The sequence below is a fragment of the Balaenoptera physalus genome, assembly GCF_965194825.1.
Source record: "Balaenoptera physalus genome assembly, chromosome: 15".
In the NCBI taxonomy this organism is placed as follows: domain Eukaryota; kingdom Metazoa; phylum Chordata; class Mammalia; order Artiodactyla; family Balaenopteridae; genus Balaenoptera; species Balaenoptera physalus.
The window spans coordinates 22,516,822-22,538,105 of record NC_138894.1 but is presented as its reverse complement, the minus strand read 5'-3'; the positions used below and the strand labels follow the sequence as shown (position 1 = coordinate 22,538,105).

At 38.2% G+C, this 21,284-nt stretch overlaps 1 protein-coding gene across 3 annotated transcripts in view; it reads left to right on the top strand.

Moving 5' to 3' along the window:
• CTNNA2 (catenin alpha 2) overlaps positions 1-21,284 on the top strand; it is a 1,185,886-nt gene that overhangs the window by 285,055 nt on the left and 879,547 nt on the right. The window lies entirely within an intron of this gene.

Below are 21,284 nucleotides of genomic sequence, written 5' to 3'. Positions count from 1 at the left end.
GGATTTTTTTCAATAAGTACTGCACTACTACGTGATCCATGGTTGGTTGAATCTGCAGATGTGGAACCATGGATACGGATATAGAAGGCTGACCATGGGACTTGAGCATCTGTGGATTTTCGTATCCACGGTGGATCCTGGAACCAATCCCCTGTGGATACCAAGGGACAACTGTAGTTAATATATATGCTAGGCTGCTGTAATAAAAACATGCAAAGGTGCAGTGCCCTAAATAGACAACAAGATAACAGTTCAGTGGTGGATGAGTGGTCAAGGTCTAGTGGGGAGCTCTGCCATCCTCAGCATGCAGTTTATACCTCTTGGTCCAAGGTAGCTGCTCCACCCTATCTCAGCTAGTGTACTTCAGAAAGAGGTACAGTGGCCATGAGAACAAAGGCCTGAGATGTGTGTCTTAAGGGCACACATCTCAGCCACTCATTTCCCATTGTTCAGAACCTAATTACAAGATTGCATAATGGCAGAGGAGCCTGGGAAATGTAGTATTTGGCTGATTGCCCTTGTGTTCAGGTAATACTCTCAAAAGATGGGAGAAGTAGAGAGTAGATCTTATGGACCAGCTACCAACTGGCTGCATACCTGTTCTAGCAAGTAATTTTTTGGTGCTTATACATGACATATATGTACTTATATGCTCTCTACCTTGATTATAAGCATCATGATGACCTGGAATGTTTGGTCATGTTTATGTACCCAATGCATAACACCGTGCTAGACTCGTCTTAGGCCATCAGTAATACCAGAATGAATTTTTTGAAAATGTTCAAAAACTTAAATGAAACATCTTTAGTTGATCTGTCAAACGTAAAGTACTATTTCAGGAACTTTATCTCACTTTGGGATTAGGTGTGTTTAGAGTTTGCTTACTTACACTTTTCTTTCCCATAAGCCTTCCAAGTCCATTTACTTCCAGAAAATAAGTCGGAACAACATTTTAAAAGGCATCCAGTAATGTGGAAACAGCCATGAAAACTGGAAAAACTGGAGTGAACAGCACTGTATCATAAACTGAAAACCACATGAATATATTATCTATATATATATATGTATACATATATACACATATATATCTCTGCATATGTACACACATGGATATGTATGTGTGTGTGTATACATATATATATATATATATCATCTGTGTGAATTAAAGACTCTTTTTAGGGACTTCCCTGGTGGCACAGTGGTTGAGAATCCGCCTGCCAATGCAGGGGACACGGGTTCAATCCCTGGTCCAGGAAGCTCCTACATGCCCCGAAGCAACTAAGCCCGTGCACCACAACTACTGAAGCCCGTGCACCTAGAGCCCATGCTCTGCAACAGGAGAAGCCACCGCAATGAGAAGCCTGCACACCGCAACGAAGAGTAGCCCCCGCTCGCCACAACTAGAGAAAGCCTGTGCACAACAACAAAGACCCAATGCAGCCAAAAATAAATACATAAGTAAATTTATTTTAAAAAAAGACTTTTTTTAGGTACAAGTGACAGAATCCAATCCAAATTAGGTTCAGCAAGAAGGGAAGGTATCTTATGGATAAAAGGTATCTCAAGGCACCCATGAGAAGCCTCAGGGAAAGCTGGGATCAGGCACTGAGATTCCATGTGTCTCAGCTTTGGCCTTTTTTTGATCTGAGCCAGATTTTTTTCATGCTGATAACCATCTTTTGTTTTTCTGTCCTCAAAGCACTAACTAGGTAGATACCAACACAATCTGAGTTTCAACAGAGAAAGCCAGAGTTAATTCACTCCTTTGTAAGAGTTAGGATAGAATCTGAGCTGCTGTGATAAGGAGCATCTTGGGTGAGGTGCCTGCCCTGTGCGGTAGATTGTTTTCAGAGGTGGTTACCAGCAGTCGGTCTATGTTCCTTTTCAGTGTGGCTCCACCGCACCTCTCATCAAGAGGTGGAATCTGTTTCTCCACCCCTTGATTCTGGGATTACTTTATGACTTGCTTTGACTAACAAATTATGGCAGAGGGGACAATGAATGAGTTTTGCACCCAGGTCTCAAGAGGCTTTGTAGCTTTTGGTTCTGTCCTGTTGTAACACTGACCTTAGAGAACCAAGGCATGAAGACCCCAAGGTGAAAGATTACACAGAAAAAGAGGTGAGCCAGCCCAGCTCATCCCAGTCCCCAGCCAACAGCCAGTGACAATTGCTAAATGTGAGTGCGGGCATTTTCTTCTTCTTCTTTTTTTTTAAATAATGTTGCTTTATTTTATTTTTTTAAATTATTTATTTATTTTTTTTCCAGCTGTGCCAAGTCTTAGTTGCGGCATGCAGGATCTTTTAGTTGCGGCATGTGGGCTCTTAGTTGTGGCATGAGGGATCTAGTTCCCTGACCAGAGATCACACCTGTGCCCCCTGCATTGGGAGTGTGGAGTCTTAACCACAGGACCACCAGGGAAGTCCCAAGTGAGGGCATTTCAACCCTCTAGCACAGCTGAGCCTGTGGTTGAATGGGCCCGTATGTGTAAATTCAGAGGACTCCTGCTGCCCCTTACCCCACATTACGGAAAATAAAAAAGAGTTGGTTTTTTGTTTTGTCTTTTAATGCAGCAATAAGTGACTGTGACAGCCTTCTTCTAGTCATTGTGTGCCAGGTATAGAGTTGCGGAGTACCTTGGCAGCTCTTTTGAGTGATCACATGTGATGGTTGAAGACACCATTCCTAAGAGAGCTTTGGGAAATGGCTCTGAGAAGAAGGCATGGTTATGAGCAAATAGGGCAATAAGACTGAATGAAAAACTATATATAAAATCATTGAATATCCACACAATAGGGCCATTTAATTATATATATTTTTGAAATGCACCTGTTGAGCTGCACCATACAGGCCTGCAAGACACTTACCTGTCCAGCTTTAAGACTAAAGACAGAATCTGGAGTCAGCAACAGAGACATCAATGGTTTAATGGATGGGGGAGCTTACGTGTCAGAAGCAAGGCCCTGGAGTGACATCCCACCTTGTGCTGTAGACGGCAGGGCAGGACATGGCAGCAGTCTTTGATTCTGAGGGTAGGGGGAGGTTACTAGTTATAGGGGGAATTGACATCAGGTTAGCTTGTCGATTACCAGGGAAACCAGCAGAGAGCCACGCCCCTCACCACCCCTTTGAAAAGCTATTGGGAACAATCATTAGCTGGGGCCAAGGGCAAATATGTAGGAAGGTCAGGCATGTGAGTAGGGTACTGGTGAAGCAGGCACTGGTCCAGCAGGAGATGTACAGAGAGCAAGAGAACAGCCATCTTGAGTGCCCTGACCATACAGTACCGAACAAAACAATATTCATTTTGTGTAAAATCTCTGGCTCAATATCACATATTCTGAGCCTTATTCTCTTCCTCACTTTCACTCTACTTACTAACGAAGGGATAGACCCCTAAGCTTTAGAGGCATGGGGAATCATTTCCTCTTACCTTAGACATCTGTAACTTTCAAAGATGAATTATCCTGTAATTCAGCCTGCATCAATAACTTTAGGGGTGAAGTCTGTCGCTGATGAATATTTCAAAGTCATCTGTTTTTGATTGGACTGTATCTTTAATACTGCGGAGCTCATCTAGTTGAAGCACTGCTTGGGAAGAGGGCAATGCTCTTAGGAAAGACTTAACAATGGCAGCAGCTGCTGACAGATGGACAGTGTTGGGTTCCAGCCATTTGGTATGGTTGACAAGGCATGAATGACAGTTTAAAAAGCCGTTCTGATAGCAACGAAAGCCCTGAATCTTTTTATATTCTGTTTTAAAGATTCTGTATTTTTGTGGTATTATAATTATAGAGGATGCAGACCATTATGTCTATTTAAATTTTTTATTTGCTATCTATTTAAAATTTTTAATGTTAGCCATGCTACCATAATAGAATGATTTTCTTAAAATACTTTGACATCATCGATGTTAGCATTTCTCAAGAGGCTATAAATAAGAGTGGACAAATACAAAGAATCAAACAGTATTGGAATGTAAGGGGAACTCAAGTAAGTGCTAGTTTTTTTAAAAAATGAAAGTTGAGGTGCATTAAGATACAACAGTGAGGTAGAAGGCATGTGGAATATTTTTCATATTTTGAAAACAAACAGAAATGTCATTTTATGTTGTTCTTTTCATTGTCTTTACCCTTGAGTTTCTTGCTTGGTTTCCACACTGCATGGTTTCCATCACCACCACCTCCACCATGGGCCAGATGGCAGGCTTGAATGGTAATGGTAATGAGAACTTTGTTATCGTAGTTTCTAAATTTGCTAGATAAATCTCATAAATCCTCCTTCTCACTGTGAAGAGAAGGAAGTACTTAGACTTATAACTCAAAATTCTCTCAAAGGTTGGTAAGGGTATAATTAAGGGAAAAGTCATGTAAATATAATGCTGAGAATTACTCATTCATTATTAATAGGCAAGAGTCATACAATTATATTCCTGTCTTAACGAGCTGCAGATTTGGAAGATTTAAGTCCCCAAAGTTTATTTGAGTAGAAAGAGAGGTATTCAGGCACAGACTAATGAAAATCAATAACCTTTCATTTATCTGGAATTTTAAAATATGGACTCCTCAAACAGTTACCATTCATTTGGTTCCCTAAAACCACTGGGTTACCTTTGCCCTCTTCACCCAATCCTGTCGCTGACTTCAGTCCTTACCAGTCACTAGGCTCCTTAATGGTAAGAACAAGGTTTTTGTTTTATTTTGTCAGAGTTGAATGCCTAAAAAATTCTGCCAACTCATTAAGCTTTTGTTATTTTTTTTTTAAATAAATGATGAACAGCCAGTATATAAAAGTAGAAAGGCACCGTGTGATTCTTCTTGGCATGATGACATCTGGGTACTACCGAAACAAGTATCATGGTAACGGTTATGTTCATGATAACTAAGGGCTTCCCAAACTTATATTCTTTTAAAAGCTACATTGGAATGCTAAGACAAGTTTAGTACAGAATGGTCAGGGGAAAAACACTGTATAACTGAAAGGGAATCACTCAGACAGTTAGGAGAAGGCAGCAGTCATCATCAGATCAATTGGAATAGAATCATTGCCAGGTGTATCTGCACATCCAGGAATTCAGATCCACATATCATAGCATAGTTCTGAAATTCCACCTGAATGTCTTATCTTTCACTGGTTTGTTCCTCATATTTCAAAAATAGTGAAACAATATCATATTTTTGTAACGATATCATATATTTTTTAATTGCGAACTGATGGCTGTTCTTATATTCCACAGATGATACATTTCCTGATTATGTAGCCCAGGAGATAAAAGAATTAGCTTAATCTCTAACTCTTTTAATTACTTGAGCCAAAACCACATGGAATTTGTTAAAGAGCCCAGTCACATTGGTGCAATTCTTAATTTTTTTTTTTTTTTTTTTATGAAAAGCTAAGAGTATGTTCTGTGAGTAACCCTTTACAAATAATGAAAATGCCCCCTTGGAATTAGCTCACAACCTGATTTACACAGATTGGCCTGACTTTCATATGCGAGACCTGCTTGGGCACCAGCTGGGGTAAAACATGTCTGTGCATGCAGCCTGTGGCGCAGCTTTCCAACCAGAGCTTTGTTGCAGATACTCAAGCCTCCTACAAACCAACTGAAAAGGAGGGAATTTACATTAATTCTAGAGTTCATGGGGATCTAAAACAGGAACTATTTACTGTCATCTGGTAATTTCCCACTCTGGACAATCCAGATGACAGTTATTCAGAGAGGAGCAGTTGAATGATGAACTTCAAAGTTCACATTTGCCTGGTGATCAGTTTGACTCTTTTTTTTTTTTTTTTAAGGTTTTATTCACTTTTTTTTTTTTTTAATTCATTTATTTTTGGCTGTGTTGGGTCTTCGTTTCTGTGCGAGGGCTTTCTCTAGTTGCGGCAAGCGGGGGCCACTCTTCATCGCGATGTGCGGGCCTCTCACTGTCGCGGCCTCTCCCGTTGCGGAGCACAGGCTCCAGACGCGCAGGCTCAAGTAGTTGTGGCTCACAGGCTTAGTTGCTCCGCGGCATGTGGGATCTTCCCAGACCAGGGCTCGAACCCGTGTCCCCTGCATTGGCAGGCAGATTCTCAACGACTGCGCCACCAGGGAAGCCCCAGTTTGACTCTTAATCTGATAAACTTGGATGCTTTCAAGACTCTTGGAGATCTTCTAGCTCAGTTTTTAAACTCTTATGTGGGGAACACACATCCCTCTGAGGTCGGATAAAAACTAAAGCACTCTTCCCACACAAACACGCAAATATGCAGACACACAACACACACACACACGCTGCACACAATTTCAGGGTTTTATGGACTTTCTGTGAACTCTTATTCTTGGAACCTAGGTTAAGGATCCTGATCTGGTCTAATTTCCTAAATGGCCTAAGGAGGTGAGACAATCCCAAGCAATCCCTTCTCTCAGTTCAGACAGAAAGACAATACTGTCTATTGTGAATTATTTTAGATTTCTGCACTTACTATTAACTCAGGAAGTGTCTTTTCACATCATAAAATTAATGCAACTTATACTTGCCCACGTTTAATTCAAATTTTTGTTCATATATATACCTATAATAAAGCATCCAATATACAGTTTCAGGCACCTCCAAGAAGAGGATTTAAAAGTAGCATTTTCTTTTTTATTCAAACACTGACTTATAAAAACACTTTTTAAAAAAAGAAAAATAATAGGAATGTCCTAGAAGCCTTAGATTACATCACATTTGCCAAAAGCAGTAAAAGACATGCTCCTATGTAGTGACACTAATTAATGGTTTCTTAAATACAATGTAATTGAGTTTTATATTTCATCTTTTGGAAGGTTAAAAAGTATCTGATAGCTGCTTAAAAGTATCTGAATTGTAGCTGAACAAAGAAAGAATAAAAGGAAATAGCTTTCCACAAAATTCAAATTTAAGGAAACTTGGACAAATATATGCATAACCGATCATAATTTTTCAAAATGTGTGTATGTGTGTGTGCATATACATAATCAATAACAATTCTGAAATGGCTACAGGTAAGGTAAGACAGGCACTATTTAGTCTGAAATCATACATTCCCAAACATCTGATATCCAGAGGAACCAGAAGACCCAATTTAAATAATTTAAACTGTACAATAAAAGCTGTAAAATACTTTCTCTTCTTTATTGTTTACTCTGTAGTATTTTAATGGGAATTTAAAAATAATCAGAACTATGCCAGCAAATCCTGTTTCCTTTTAAAACTCCTCTATTAGTTTAAAAGAAAATAACTTCCTTCGGGGTTTCACATTTGTACATAGATATATTGTGCTTGAAGTGAAATAATTAATTATTGTCTAGTTTAGTGGCATCAAGTTAGTATTCAGCATTAGTTGCTTGCCAGATATCTAAATTTTCTTAGGATATGTTTAAAATAATTCTGTATGCTTAATTTTATGTGTAAAATGAAAATTAAGGAGAAACCTTTGAAAGAGGTTATCTAACTGAATATTCTGTTGCCTGCCTTCCTTTATTTTTAAAAAAATTTTATTGAAATATAATTGATTTACAATGTTGTGTTAGTTTCAGGTGTACAGCAAAGTGGTTCAGTTTTATATTCTTTTTCAGATTCTTTTACGTTATAGGTTATTACAAGATATTGAGTATAGTCCCCCGTGCTGTAGAGTATGTCCTTGTTGGTTATCTATTTTATATGTAGTAGTGAAACCGCAGAATGTATTTTGGGACTTAGTAAAGCATAGATTTTTCTGTCTTGGCGCAAAAAGAATTCAGCGAGAGGCAGAGTGACAGGTAAGGAAAGAGCTTATTAGTATAGGACACTTGTGAGAGATACAAGTGGGCAGGCAAGGGAGTGCCACCCCAAGAACTTAGTGGGCTACAGTTTTATAATCAAAGGAAGAGTGGGGAGCGGGAGAAGACCACCTTCCTCCTCGTTCTTTGAGTCTTCTATCATTAACTCCCCCTACAAGTCGGGCAGGGAGTTTTTGACCCTATGTGGCCCGACCAGGACTCAGTGTGCTATGAAAATAAGCAAAAAGCTGGGAATATATACTGAAATATGGCAAATCATCTCAGGTTTCAGTATATTGTCACCTTTCCCCTATATTTTGCTCTTAGTACATGCAGAAAAAGCCCCTTCTCAAGAATTATTAACTTGCTGACTTCACTGGGCTGGATGTTAGTCTCATTCCATCACTGTTTTATTGTTGGGGAACATGCCTTGTGCTTCTGTTGCAAAGCAAGCCTGCTTTCTTAAGTGATCATTAGCTTACAGAGTGTCCCATACTTTTCTCTCTACTTAAGATACCCTAGTGGGATTAACTGTTTAATCACCTACTTTGTCCCCTTACTCTGTCCTTATCAGTAGTGTGTATATTTTAAACCCAAACTCCTAATTTATCCCTCCCCCAACCCTTTCCCCTTTGGTAACCATAAATTTGTTTTCTATGTCTGTGAGTCTATTTCTGTTTTGTAAATAAGTTCATTCATATCATGTTCTTAGATTCCACATATAAGTGTTCCTTTAAAGAAAAATCTCAGCTTCAAGATTTTCTTTTTTCATTTAAATTTGCAGAAAAGAAATTTCTTCTCTTCCCCCACAAATGCCGTGTGGTGACACCGGCTTGTCTTCCTTCATGGGCAGGACGCCTACGTACTTAATTGTTCAATCTCTACATAAGAATCACTTTTCCTCTAGGGTACAGCTGTTGAGCGGCTGAAGCCCAGCTCCCTACCAGTTTGGGGCCTGGCAGGAAAAATAATACAAATACATTTACAAGGAAGTAAGGGAAGGAATTGGTGGTCTACAGGCAGCTGTTTTTAGTTTTTGCAGACCTGGCTTTGCCCTGACGACTGTTCTCACTCAGCCCACATCACCTCTTTTGTACCTTCAGTATGTTTTCTTCCTTCTCTGATCTTCACAGGGTTTGTCTTGATTTTTTTCTCCTGCCGGTTCCCCTCCCTCTGTTCTAGTTAATTCCCCTAATTGTCTGCTATTGTGATCAGTCATTTTTGATTTGAAGTCAGCTGTCAACCAGAGTTTTATCTTGAATCTTTGGAATTAACCTTGACATTTTAGGGTCCTCTGTGCCCCATGGTGGCTGCTGAGGGGAGAAAGAGGAGCTTAGGAAGCTGCTGGGCTGCCAGGGGCTGGAAACCCTGAGCCAACAGGAGGCCGGGGACAGAAGCTAAGGCTCATGGAGCTTTCTAGTTAATTAGATTTAGTCATGTGAGCTTTGTGACCCAGCCAGTTGCAGGAAATAATTAGCCACGCTTTCCCAGGCAGAGACCTTTTGCTGATATGTCCAGCTAACAGAAGTGAAATCTCTACTAGATGCTCTGACTGCACGGCCCATCTTAGATTCACCTTTTCCAGAAATTCCTCTTCAACTTCCCCAATGTAATTTTTTTTCCCCTCTCTTCTCAGCACTTCTGTGGATTTTTCACCATTATACTTGGCAATTCATCACACACAAACTTGTAATTTTGTGACATTCCTTTTATTAAACTCTCCAGGAACATCCTGAGTATGAAGAGTAGCTTACCCTCTTACCTTCTAAATTTCACTCATATCCTGTTTATTTGTTTGTTTAATTTGATGGTTGCTGCCCCTACCATGCTTGTCCCCAGGACTTTCCTTTCCTCACTTACCCCTCTACTCTCCATTTCTTCCCCTGCCCACCATGGGCACACCTTTTCTTTCCTTTTTAAGCTGAGTGACTTAAACCAGCTCTAAGGGAAAACAGTAAAATAGTACAAGTAAGAAAACAAAAAGACTGTCTCCCAAATTGAGGCATTCACAAAATGATCTAAAAAAAAAAAAATCCTCAACTTTCCCCAGTCGCACACATAGGCCAAGTCCCTTGCGTTGCAACCTATAAACGAGATAGACATGGAACCCAGACACCTCTTAGAGATAATGAACTGTCCTGTGGTCAGCAAAGGAGATCATGGTTTCTACTTTCAGCCTTTCTAGGTTTTACCACCTTACTTAGGAATTTGTGATTACAGTCCCAAGAGATAGGGCACTTCCCCAGGTAAGAGCATGTATATCCCTGCCCCCACCTAATACAAACACACACACACATAGACACACACACACACACACAAGAGGAAGCTTATCTGGATACATTTAGTGAAATTCATTCACTCGCCCAACTAAACTGTAAGGATGATTTTTTTAACTTTCACAGATCTATCACAGTGAAACACATATATATAGTCACTAAATATTCTTGAATAGTGTATGGAATTATTCATTCAATATTTATTGAGCTTTTCTTTGCACATTTAATGACAGCTACTGTCAGAAAGAAACATATATTTTACAGTTCTAATAATGTTAAGCAACTGTATTTTAGCTTTATGATTAAAGTGGAGATTCAGTTTTTCTTCTGCACATATTGAAATAAGTAATGGACTAGATCAGGGTTTATGTGGACAGGAATGTCACTTAGCAAACAGTGTACCTGCTGACTGACAGCAGCACCTTCATCTCCTGACCCCTCCTCCCTAACAGTAGCTCAGTCTGAGGAAAATACACTTAACCCAAGCCAAAATCTGAGCTGGCTTTATGTGCTAAATGTCTATATTCCACAGACCTACACATGTAAATGCCTGTGAGTTAAAGTTGCTTTATCCCCTCAGCCCTAAGGGCTGTAGTGCTCCAGGGCTCAGTCATGACCACACAAGCTTCTGTACTTATGCTCACTCCCCAGGTAATTGATCTGATCGGTGGCTCCCCAAGCAACTCTGATATTTTTATCCTTGACCTGTATCTCTCCCCAGAACCACAGACCCAAATATCTAACTGTTTACTGGATAACTGTTGGGAGGACTCCTAGACATCTCAGCCTGACATATTCAAAACCAAATTCCTGATTTTTTTCCCCATACCTGCTCTTCCCCCAATTTTCTGAATCTCAGTTCCAATTTCTCAGACCATATTTGGAGTTATATTCCACTCTTCTCTTATCTCATGTCACATTCCACTCTGCCTACATCTCTTCTGTCTTCAAACTCTGAGGGCTCTAATTTCAAAATGTATCCAGAATTTGTATGTAAAATGTGCTGTATTCACACCTGGCGTTTGTGTAGCGATGAGAATGAACTCAGAGGTCTACAGTAATACTATGGATGAATCTCACAAAAAAGAATGTTGAAAGAAACCTATTATAATTTTACATGATTTATGATTTTATTTCTATAAAGTACAAAAATAGGCAAATCTAACCTATACTATTAGAAATCAGGTTGCCCTTGAGGGTTAGTGATTGGAAAGGATTATGAGGGAGCTTCTGGCCTGTTTAGTTTGTGAACATTTATCGAGTTATCTATTTGTGATATGTGCACTTTTCTATATGATACTTCAATGTATGATACTTCTTCGGAAATAATATTGGTAGGCACTGCTACCTCCCTGGTCCAGACACTGTCATCTCTTACCAGATCCCGGCAGCGGCCTCCTACCTGATTCCCCTGCTTCCGCCCATCCTCTCCTACAGTGTAGCCAGGGTGATCTTTTTATTATGCAACTCATTTAAAGTCACTTCCATACTGAAGCCTTCAGTGGCTTCCTGTCTTTCACAGAGTAAAAGCCAAAGGCCTGGCAAGAGCCCACCTGATCTGTACAGAGCCCCCGCCCCTCTTGGATGCACTTTCTCTTACTTACACCCTTTCTCACTGAGCTCCAGCCACACTGGCCCCGCACTCTGTGATGCTGACCGAACATCAGTGCGCCGTCCCAGTACACATTCAGGGTTTGTTCCCTCACCTCTTCTGATCTCTGCTCCAGTGTGTCCCTACCAGAGAGGCCTTCCATGACCATACCGTATAAAATAGTACCCCTGCCCCTCCTCAGCCACCTTAACCTACTTAATTTTTACAGGACTATTACCGAAGGACAAACTATATTTCTAATCTGTTTCTTATGTTTCTATCTTTTCTAAAGTGTTTAATCCACGAAGGCAGGGATTTTTGGCGTTTGGTCATACAGTGGGTTCCTTCCTGTACCTTAAGTGTCCAGAGCAGGGCCCGACACACAGTTGGACTTCAGTGAGTATTTGTTGAATAAATGAAAGCAGCTGTGAAACAGGTACTCAGTTTGGCAAGAGCTGCAGTACTCACCAGATACTATGACCTGGTGTTTCTAAGTTTGGAAATATATCCTAAAGAAAAAAAAAATGTAAATAGCTACTTTCATGGTATTGTTTACATGCTCTTTTTAATTAATTGTCTTACACAAATGCTGAACTGAAGGGAGAGCTCAGTTAGATGATTTTAAATGGGGGTGAAGGAGAGGAGACCCCCAACACCTGTGAAGGGGTTTCCTCACACATTCTGTAGGATACCCATTGCTACTGACAGGAATGTGTCTCATTCCACCATGCTGAAGTAGGAAAATGTTTGAAAAACATCAACAGGTGTTTCTGTATGACTTAGCAAATGTGAAAAGCAGATGGCTATGTTAAAATGAAATGATATTTAAATATAAAAGGAGAACGGAGAACAATAAGTAAACGTGGATTGTAATATTCTAATTTTATTCATTGAAATTAGCAAAGGGAAAAAGTACTTTAATTAGGATGTTAGTTTTATTTTTGACCCTAAATCCAGAGACTCAGTTGGCATATTTTCATCTGGAGAAAATAACTTTTTTTTCAATTTTACACATAATATAAAATGTAAGGTCACTAATTAAACACACTCTACTTTGAAACATTCAACTTATTTCACCTTGTGACAGCTGATAAATTAAGTAGAGAAATGTTTTTTCTTCTTTTGGGGACATAGGAAGACCAGACATTTGCTTCAGAAGAGTGAGTAGAGATGAAGTGAAGGCCATATGTTAAGTTAATTAAACTAATAGTAGACTCTCCTTAACTGCCTTAGAATACACTAAAGGAGCCAGCTAAGACCCACCTGTCTTACACAATAATGGTAGAGAACATCTTAGAGGGATAACATCCTACAGTGGTTTAATTGTGATACTTATTAACATCTGTGTTATTCAGCAACAATTTCTTACACCAACTCTCTAACTCACCCCTTTTTGCTCACCTCCCATTATCTGTTAAATGTATTAATTTCTCATTATTCTTCAACTCTGCAACCCATCGTCACCATATAAAGTTGATCATTCCTGCTTCTTGAACTCTATCCATCTTGTAATTTTGCTTTGCTCCTTTCCCACCATCAAGTACCCATCTTTTTCTTTGACATTGGATTATCTATCAAACCCAATTCCTCAACTTGCTTTGGCCTTATCTCCTTTTTATAAACTTACTCATTCCTGCCTCTATATTTTTCACTCTTCTTGAAATTTCATTTTGATTCTTTTCTAAAAAATTAAGAGTTCAAAAACAATAATAAATTTGTTGACCTCCTTGAAACAGCCCTAAATCATCTCAGCTTCAAAATAATCACTGAATCACCTTACGTTGCCTTCATTTTTAAAATAAATATTATTGTATAATTTGCTTGCTTTTTTCTTGGATATTCATAACTTTTTTCCAACTCACTATTTTAGCAGTTTCTTAAGAAAATGAAAGTACATTCTCTGATTCTTTTTTCTTTTTTTTTTTTATTTGTAAAGGTCTTTATTTTTTTAATTGAGTTATAGTTGATGTACAATATTATATAAGTTACAGGTGTACAGTATAGTGATTAACAATTTTTAGTCATTATAAAGTTTTAGTTATAAGTTTTAGTTACTATTCATTTATAGTTATTATAAAATATTGGCTATATTCCCTATGTTGTACAGTATATCCTTGTAGCTTATTTTATACATAATAGTTTGTACCTCTTAATTGCATACCCCTATAATGCCTCTCCCCCCTTCCCTCTTCCCACTGGTAACCACTAGTTTGTTCTCTATATCTGTGAATCTGTTTCTTTTTTTGTTATATTCACTAGTTTGTTGTATCTTTTAGATTCCACATATAAGTGATATCATACAATGTTTGTCTTTCCTGTCTGACTTATTTCACTTAGCATAATGCCCTCCAGTCCATCCATGTTGCTGCAAATGGCAAAATTCCATATTTTTTTTATGGCTGAGTAGTACTCCATGGTATATATGTACAACATCTTCTTTATCCTTTCATCTGTCGATAGACACTTCGGTTGCTTCCATATCTTGGCAATTATAAATAATGCTGCTATGAACATTGGGGTGCATGTATCTTTTCAAATTAGTGTTTTTATATTTTTTTTGATATATACCTAGGAGTGGAATTGCTGGGTCATATGGTAGTTCTTTTTAGTTTTCTGAGAAACCTCCACATTGTTTTCCACAGTGGCTGCACCAATTTACATTCCTACCAACAGTGTATGAGGGTTCCCTTTTTTCCACATCCTTGCCAACATTTGTTATTTGTGGGTTTTTGTTTTTTGTTTTTTGTTTTTTTTTAATGATAGCCATTCTTATAGGTGTGAGGTGATATCTCACTGTGGTTTTGATTTGTATTTCCCTGATGGTTAGCAATGTTGAGCATCTTCTCATGTGCCTCTTGGCCATCTTCATGTCCTCTTTAGAAAACTCTATTTAGATCTTCTGCCCATTTTTCAGTAGGGTTGATTGGTTTTTTGATGTTGAGTTGTATAAGCTGTTTATATAGTTTGGATATTAACCCCTTACCGGTCATATCTTTTGCAAGTATTTTCTCCCATTCAATAGGTTGTCTTTTCATTTTGTCAATGGCTTCTTTTGCTGTGCAAAAGCTTTTAAACGAAATTAGGTCCCATTTGTTTATTTTTGCTTTTATTTCCTTTCCTTTTGGAGACAGATCAAAAAAAATATTGCTACAATTTATGTCAAAAGAGTATTCTGCCTATATTTTCCTCAAGGAGTTTTATAGTTTCCAGTCTTATATTTAGGTCTTTAATCCATTTTGAGTTTATTTTTGTATACGGTGTTAGAGAATGTTCTAATTTCATTCTTTTACATGTAGCTGTCCTGTTTTCCTAGTACCACTTACTGAAGAGACTGTCTTTTCTCCATTGTCAAAGGGTAGTACAATTCAGTGGAGCGCCTTGACTAAGTAAATTAATGCAGGAGACATGGGGAGAAATGGTAAAAGATGAGCTTTAGTGGGTTATTTGTTACTCATAAGGGATAAAGTATGATACTTGGTTTATTTTTAAAAATTAGAATAATAATACCATTTTAGTTCCCTTGCTACTGCAACATATCATCACAAATTCTGTGGCTTAAAACAACACAAATAATTATCTTAGAATTCTGGATGTGAGTAGTCCAAAGTCAGTCTCATGTGCTAAAGTCAAATGTCAGCAGACTGGTTCCTTCTGGAGGCTTTAGGGGAGAATAATCGTTTTCCTTGCCTTTCCACCTGCATTTCTTGGCTTGTGGCCCCTTTTTTATTCAGTGACATCACTTCCACCTTTGCTTTTATCTTCACATCTTCTCACTCTGACCCTCCTGCTTTCCTTTTATAAAGACCATTATAATTACATTTGGTCCACCTAGATAATCCAGAATAGTCTTCCTCACTCAAGACCCATAGTTTTACCACACCTGCAAGGTGCCTTTCATAATGTAGGATAACATATTCACAGGTTTCAAGGCTTAGGATGTGATGTTTTTGAAGGGCTATTATTATTTTGACTACCACAATCCCTACTAGTGCCAATCTCATGCAGACAGGTGTGAAAAATGTTCCCTTGAGTACAAGGAAAAGGGGGTGTGTCAGACTTGTGGGTTTCATCTCCTATGCATGTCACTACAGACAAATAGCCTGAGAATTTCTACACAAAAGAGTTTGGAAACTTTATCTGTTAGGCAATGGTCAACTATCAGTTTTGTTTTAAGCAAATAAAGAATCTGATCAGTTTTGTTTTTTCAAAAAATAACTGGTGAAAGAATGGATGCTGCTGGTTGGAAGCCAGACTTAAGGTGGTGAAAAGCCTAAACTCCGAAAGAGAGCAGCCATGGAATTAGAGCGGAGTCACGTGTTTAAAGAGACATTTCAGAGAAGATTCTGTGTGGATTGGGAGTGTTTCTTGACAAGTAAGAATGTTGAAGGTGACTTTGAAGATTGTAATTTAGGTGGCAGTGTAAGAAATGACAACATTAATGTGTTTGAATATATTCAGTTATAGATGTTTGTGAGACATGCCTGCACAAGACTCAGAACCAGAGGCTGGCAGTAAGGTTGCAGAAAACACACTGCACCCAGCTTTGCAAATACGTATTTTGGGTGTTTTAGGAAGGGTTGGGGGATGCTTTCTTCAGTACATGGGCTCCAAAGAGCAGTTGAGTGGTTGCATGCATGCAACATATATATGTAACATTATTTCTGCATACATAAAAGATGTGATAGATACAATATTTGTTATTATGTTATTATTTTACATTTGTATTTTAATTATTATAATATTACATATAATATATAATATATGCAGAAATGTTGCATACATATATATCTTTATATATATATACATATATGTTTATATATGCATATATATATTTTTTTATATATAGGCAAACATACATGCACACACTGTAGTGACCTTAGAGACCAGGGTAGAATAGCATAAATGATCAAAATTTCCATATATCAGTGCTCTTTTGAATACAAACATTGCTTGCATCTCAGTTCGTGCAGACTCAAACTCATTTTATAATCTTGCTTTGTATACGTTCCACACGTGTTTATCTAAATGTAAAAGAAACAAAGCAATTGAAAAAAAAATCCTCCGTATTACAAAATTGACAAGATATGGTTCTTGTTCTCAGAGTTTAGTGTCTAATAGTGAGACAAATATAATACAAAATGATATACCATGCCAATTGTTAAAAATAATAATAGCTAACATTTATTGAGTTTCAATCGTATGAGTTCAGCATTATCAGCCTTTTAAATGTGCCAACTGGTTAAATCTCAATCCTCATAAGAAGTAGGCATTGTGTGTAAAATACATAGCAGAGAAAAGGTTGACAGCACATTTCTAGTAGGAGGAGAACCTAAGCGAGTTGGGGAAATGTTCACAGAGGAGATAACTCTTGAAATGAGACTTTGTGGATGGAATTTTACAGGTCTATAAATGTGAAAGGCATTCAAAAGAAGAATAATATTGGAAAAAGGTAAGAGATTTGAGAAGGCACAAAGTGTCAGATGACACAGATTTTTAAAGAGCCAGAGGGAGAATGGCAACAGATGAGGCTTGTCAGGAACACGAAGGTCAAATCACAAAGGATGCTGTAGCCATAGTGTAAGAAGTTTACTTTCTATCATGTGGTTTATGGGAAGACTTGAATAATTTTGAGCAGGAAAGTGAGCTGATTTGATTTGCATGTTAGCAGAGATTTTACTGCAACAGAATAAAGGATGCATTCCTTGGGGGCTTCAGGGAAAGTGAAGAAAACAGGAGGCACAACAAACACTAGGGGGTCTATTTCAACAGTCTAGGCAAAAAATGATGAGACTTGTGTCTGTGAGATGGTACTGGCAATGAAGAAAAGGACAAACGTGTACATTTTTATGGTAAAATTGAGAGCAGGTGGTGAGTGAAAATGGGAAGTGAGGGATCTGGGAAACACAGGTTTCTGTCTTGGGCAACCTTGCAGATTCTGGGGGCACTGTTGGAGAAGGAAAGATTTCCCCCTCTTCTTCTCTTAAGTTCTTGTGGCTGGACTCATAACAAAATTGCCGTAAGACAGATTAACAGGAGAAGATGAAACAAATTTTAATTCATGGGCTTGGAGGTCCTATAGAAATGACACTAAGAAGTGGCCAGAGCAGCTGCTTTTATACTTTTTAGACAAAAAAACAATAAATTTGTGAGGTATTGGCAGGACAAAGAAACTTAGGTTTTGGATGCTGTAAGTGCTGCCAGGAAAATTACCAAGCAGAATGGTGTGAGAGATGACAATAAAAGGGAAGGACACAGGGGAGAGGGAGTAGCTTACAAGGTCAAAAGGCACAGAAAGGACAAGTGAGTTAATGACTGAAAACTCTGTAGTCATTAAGAAAGTAATTGGAAACCTTTGTGAGAACGATTTGAATATGGTGGGAAGGGTAAAACACCAAGAGTGGGTGTAGATGCAAATGGAAGTTGAAACTATAGATTACTGAACAGAGAGGCATAATGATTATTCATTAAATAAATTACCTTCAAACATCTTTTGAAGCTAACTTCAGTGTAATGTTAGAAACATAATGGGGTTGTGACTTTTCTTTTTTTTTTTTTTTTTTTTATAAGATTTTTAGAAATTTCATGTAATGTCTGAAACATTTATATTAACATATTTCCATACATATTTCCATACAAATACAAATATAAGATTTTTAGGAATTTCATGTAATGTCTGAAACATTTATATTAACATATTTCCATACAAATAACCCAATGAAAGTTTAGTATTAGTTGTTTTTGGGGTTGTGACTTTTCAATGAAATTATTTAGGAATCAGATTGTAAGACCAGAGAATTATTATTAGAATCAGATAAATTGTAAATAGAACTACCTATTAGCCATCAATTGTATGTATCATCATCTCATATTATTTCTCAAACTTCTAGTTTTTACTGAGATAACAGTCCATTGATCTAATCATACTTATGATGAATTTTAATGCCCCTTGTCCTAATCATTACTTAGTCCTGTAACATGCATCATAAGACATATTGACCACCTTAGACAAGCTAGGAATGATAAGCCCAAGGAATTATTTTCATCTGGCTTATTTATAAGTAGAATTGCGAAGTATTCTGCAGATCACTTAAAACTTACAGAATGGATATTGGCTGGAGCTGGTTGATTAAGCCTTTTATGTCTTTTTCTTCTAAGAGTTGAGTCTTTTCTTTTGAGTTAATTCAAACCTGCATATACCAGACTTTGATTCGTGGTTTACAAAGTATGTTCCATTGGGTAGAGATGTAAAATTAGCTCAAAACTATCACTGGTAGAACTGAAAAATGATTTAAATAATATCTTCAGCCTTTAAGTTAATCCTCAGACATTGAAGAGGCCATCAGAGACTTGTTAGTTGGTTTCACTGGATATTGAAATATTAACAGTATTTGAAGTCATAGTTTGAGTTGTGGGGCAAATAAACTCATGAGGTCCCTAAAGCCCCAAATTTAAATCCAGGTTCTTTTGCCCATTACTCTTCCAAATATTCTTCAACCGGTCCCTTTTACCTCTCCTTTTATCACCCAAAGGTTTGTAAAATTAAAAAAAAACAAACAACTTACCTATAGCATTATGTCAACAATAATAGTGAGTCAGGATAATGTTTTGAGATATTAGTATTTGTTTCATTCTGCCTGCACCGTCTCCCCTCAAGAAGTAATTAGGCCTCTGTGAGTGGTTGCTTCAGGGTGGTATGACTGCTTAGTTATATAGGATTTGTGTTTTATGAAAACATATACTCCTTGAAGGAATCATGCTTGTGGGGAAAACAAAAGGAGAAATGTATGGGAAGAGGAAGAAGAAAGAAGTGGGATGATTCTCTAAGACTGGGAGGCAGATGGAGGACCGTGCTCGCTACAAAGACCAAACTCATGGCCGTGCCCTGGCAGGACCACAGGGGACGTGCCCTCCAGATGCTCTGAAGGACTTCAGATTCTAGCATTTGGAAAGATTCTGGCCCACGTGAAGCAAGGGATCATGTGTAATTTGAGCAATGAGCTGTGATCATCTTTGACTATATACCAGAATCCCTTCCTTCCTGAGGTGTGATAAAAACACCTCTATTATTTGTAACTCTAAAGAGAGAGGAAAAGTGGTCTCCTGAACTCACCATTAAATTTCTTAGGAACCAGATTTAAATACAATTAAATAATGTAACACATTTATACAATGCAGTGGTGGATATAAATTTATGCCAACTGTTATAATTCTTTCATTTAACAAAAACATTTTTTCAATATTCTGTTATAACCTATAGGAGAAAAGAATCTTAAAAAGAGTGAATGTATATATATATATATATATATATACACACACACACATATATATGTATAACTGAATCACTTTGCTGTACACCTGAAACTACCACAACGTTGTAAATCAACTGTACTCCAATCAAATTGGAAAAAAAAATAATAAGAAGAGAGAAACTAGAGAAAGAAGTTTGGGAGTGGAAGTACCATGCATTCTATCTTAGATAAGTTAATTTTATGGTGCTTGTTAAATAGCGAAATGGAGATGTTCATTAGATAATTTAAAAAATAGTCTTGAATTTAGGAGGATGTTAGTAGCTAGTTATGTAGTTTGAAAGCCATTTGCACCTAGATGGTATTGAAAGCCATTGGATGAATGAGATCACAGAGCTTTGCATCTTGAAACAAGCAACCATGCCAACTCTTTCCTTTGTTCATTGTTATTATTGCTTGTCATCAATAAAATCCCCAATGTTTTAAAAATATATATATTTTTTGTTTTAATCAGGCCTGTTCTTTCTCAACTCTAGGAGTATAGCCTTGTAGGTGACTGGCATGTTCTCTACTCTTATAGCCCTTGTCTTGAGAGACAGTTTTTCATGAGTCTCTTACATTTCTGCGCATCTTGTGAGCAGAAGGGCTGAGGGCCCTTTGTACTGGATTATCTTTTCAAGGATGTTTGTATAGTCAATGGCCTTGGAAATAGAGATAATATCTCCCTCTGGGGCAAAGGGCATGTTTGCTTGCATCCTTAGAAGGTAGAGGTAGTGATCTCAGGGAGACAGCAGTGAATGGTGGCTTGAAGCAGGATCTTAGTTCCCTGCCCAGGAACTGAACCCGGGTAGCCTGGGTGAAAACCAGGAATCCTAGCTGCTAGTCTACCACCAGCTGGAGGTTAGAAGCAGAGCCTCTCTGGCTCTTGCCCCTGTTTGAAAACAAGAATTTTTCAAAGAGACAGAAGCTGTAAAAACAAGCACAAAGTTTAGTGTTAGAAGCACAGCACAGCATGTGGGAGAGCACACAGAGAAGCAGTTTATTTATTTAAGACAGAAGCAAGGCAGAAATACACACCCAAAGAAGGGTGCGGGTGTCCTCCTGAATGAGGAATGCACCAGAGAGGTGATTTAAATCACTTATATGGAGCAGTTCTTCCGGGTCTTCGTTTTCCTCTGGCAAATCATCTTGCTTCTTTTCCCACATCTGAACTGTCTCGGCCCTCCCAAAATGCGTGTGCATTTTTTAGCCAAGATGGATTCCAGTGCAGAGGCCTACGGGAGGTTGACACCACCTATTATGGGTGGCACCCCCTCCCTTTTTGACCACTGAGGTGCCTTCCTGTGCATGTGCAGTCGGGGAGGTTTCCTTGACCTCAAGAGTGATAGATGTGGTTGTCTTATCTCTTT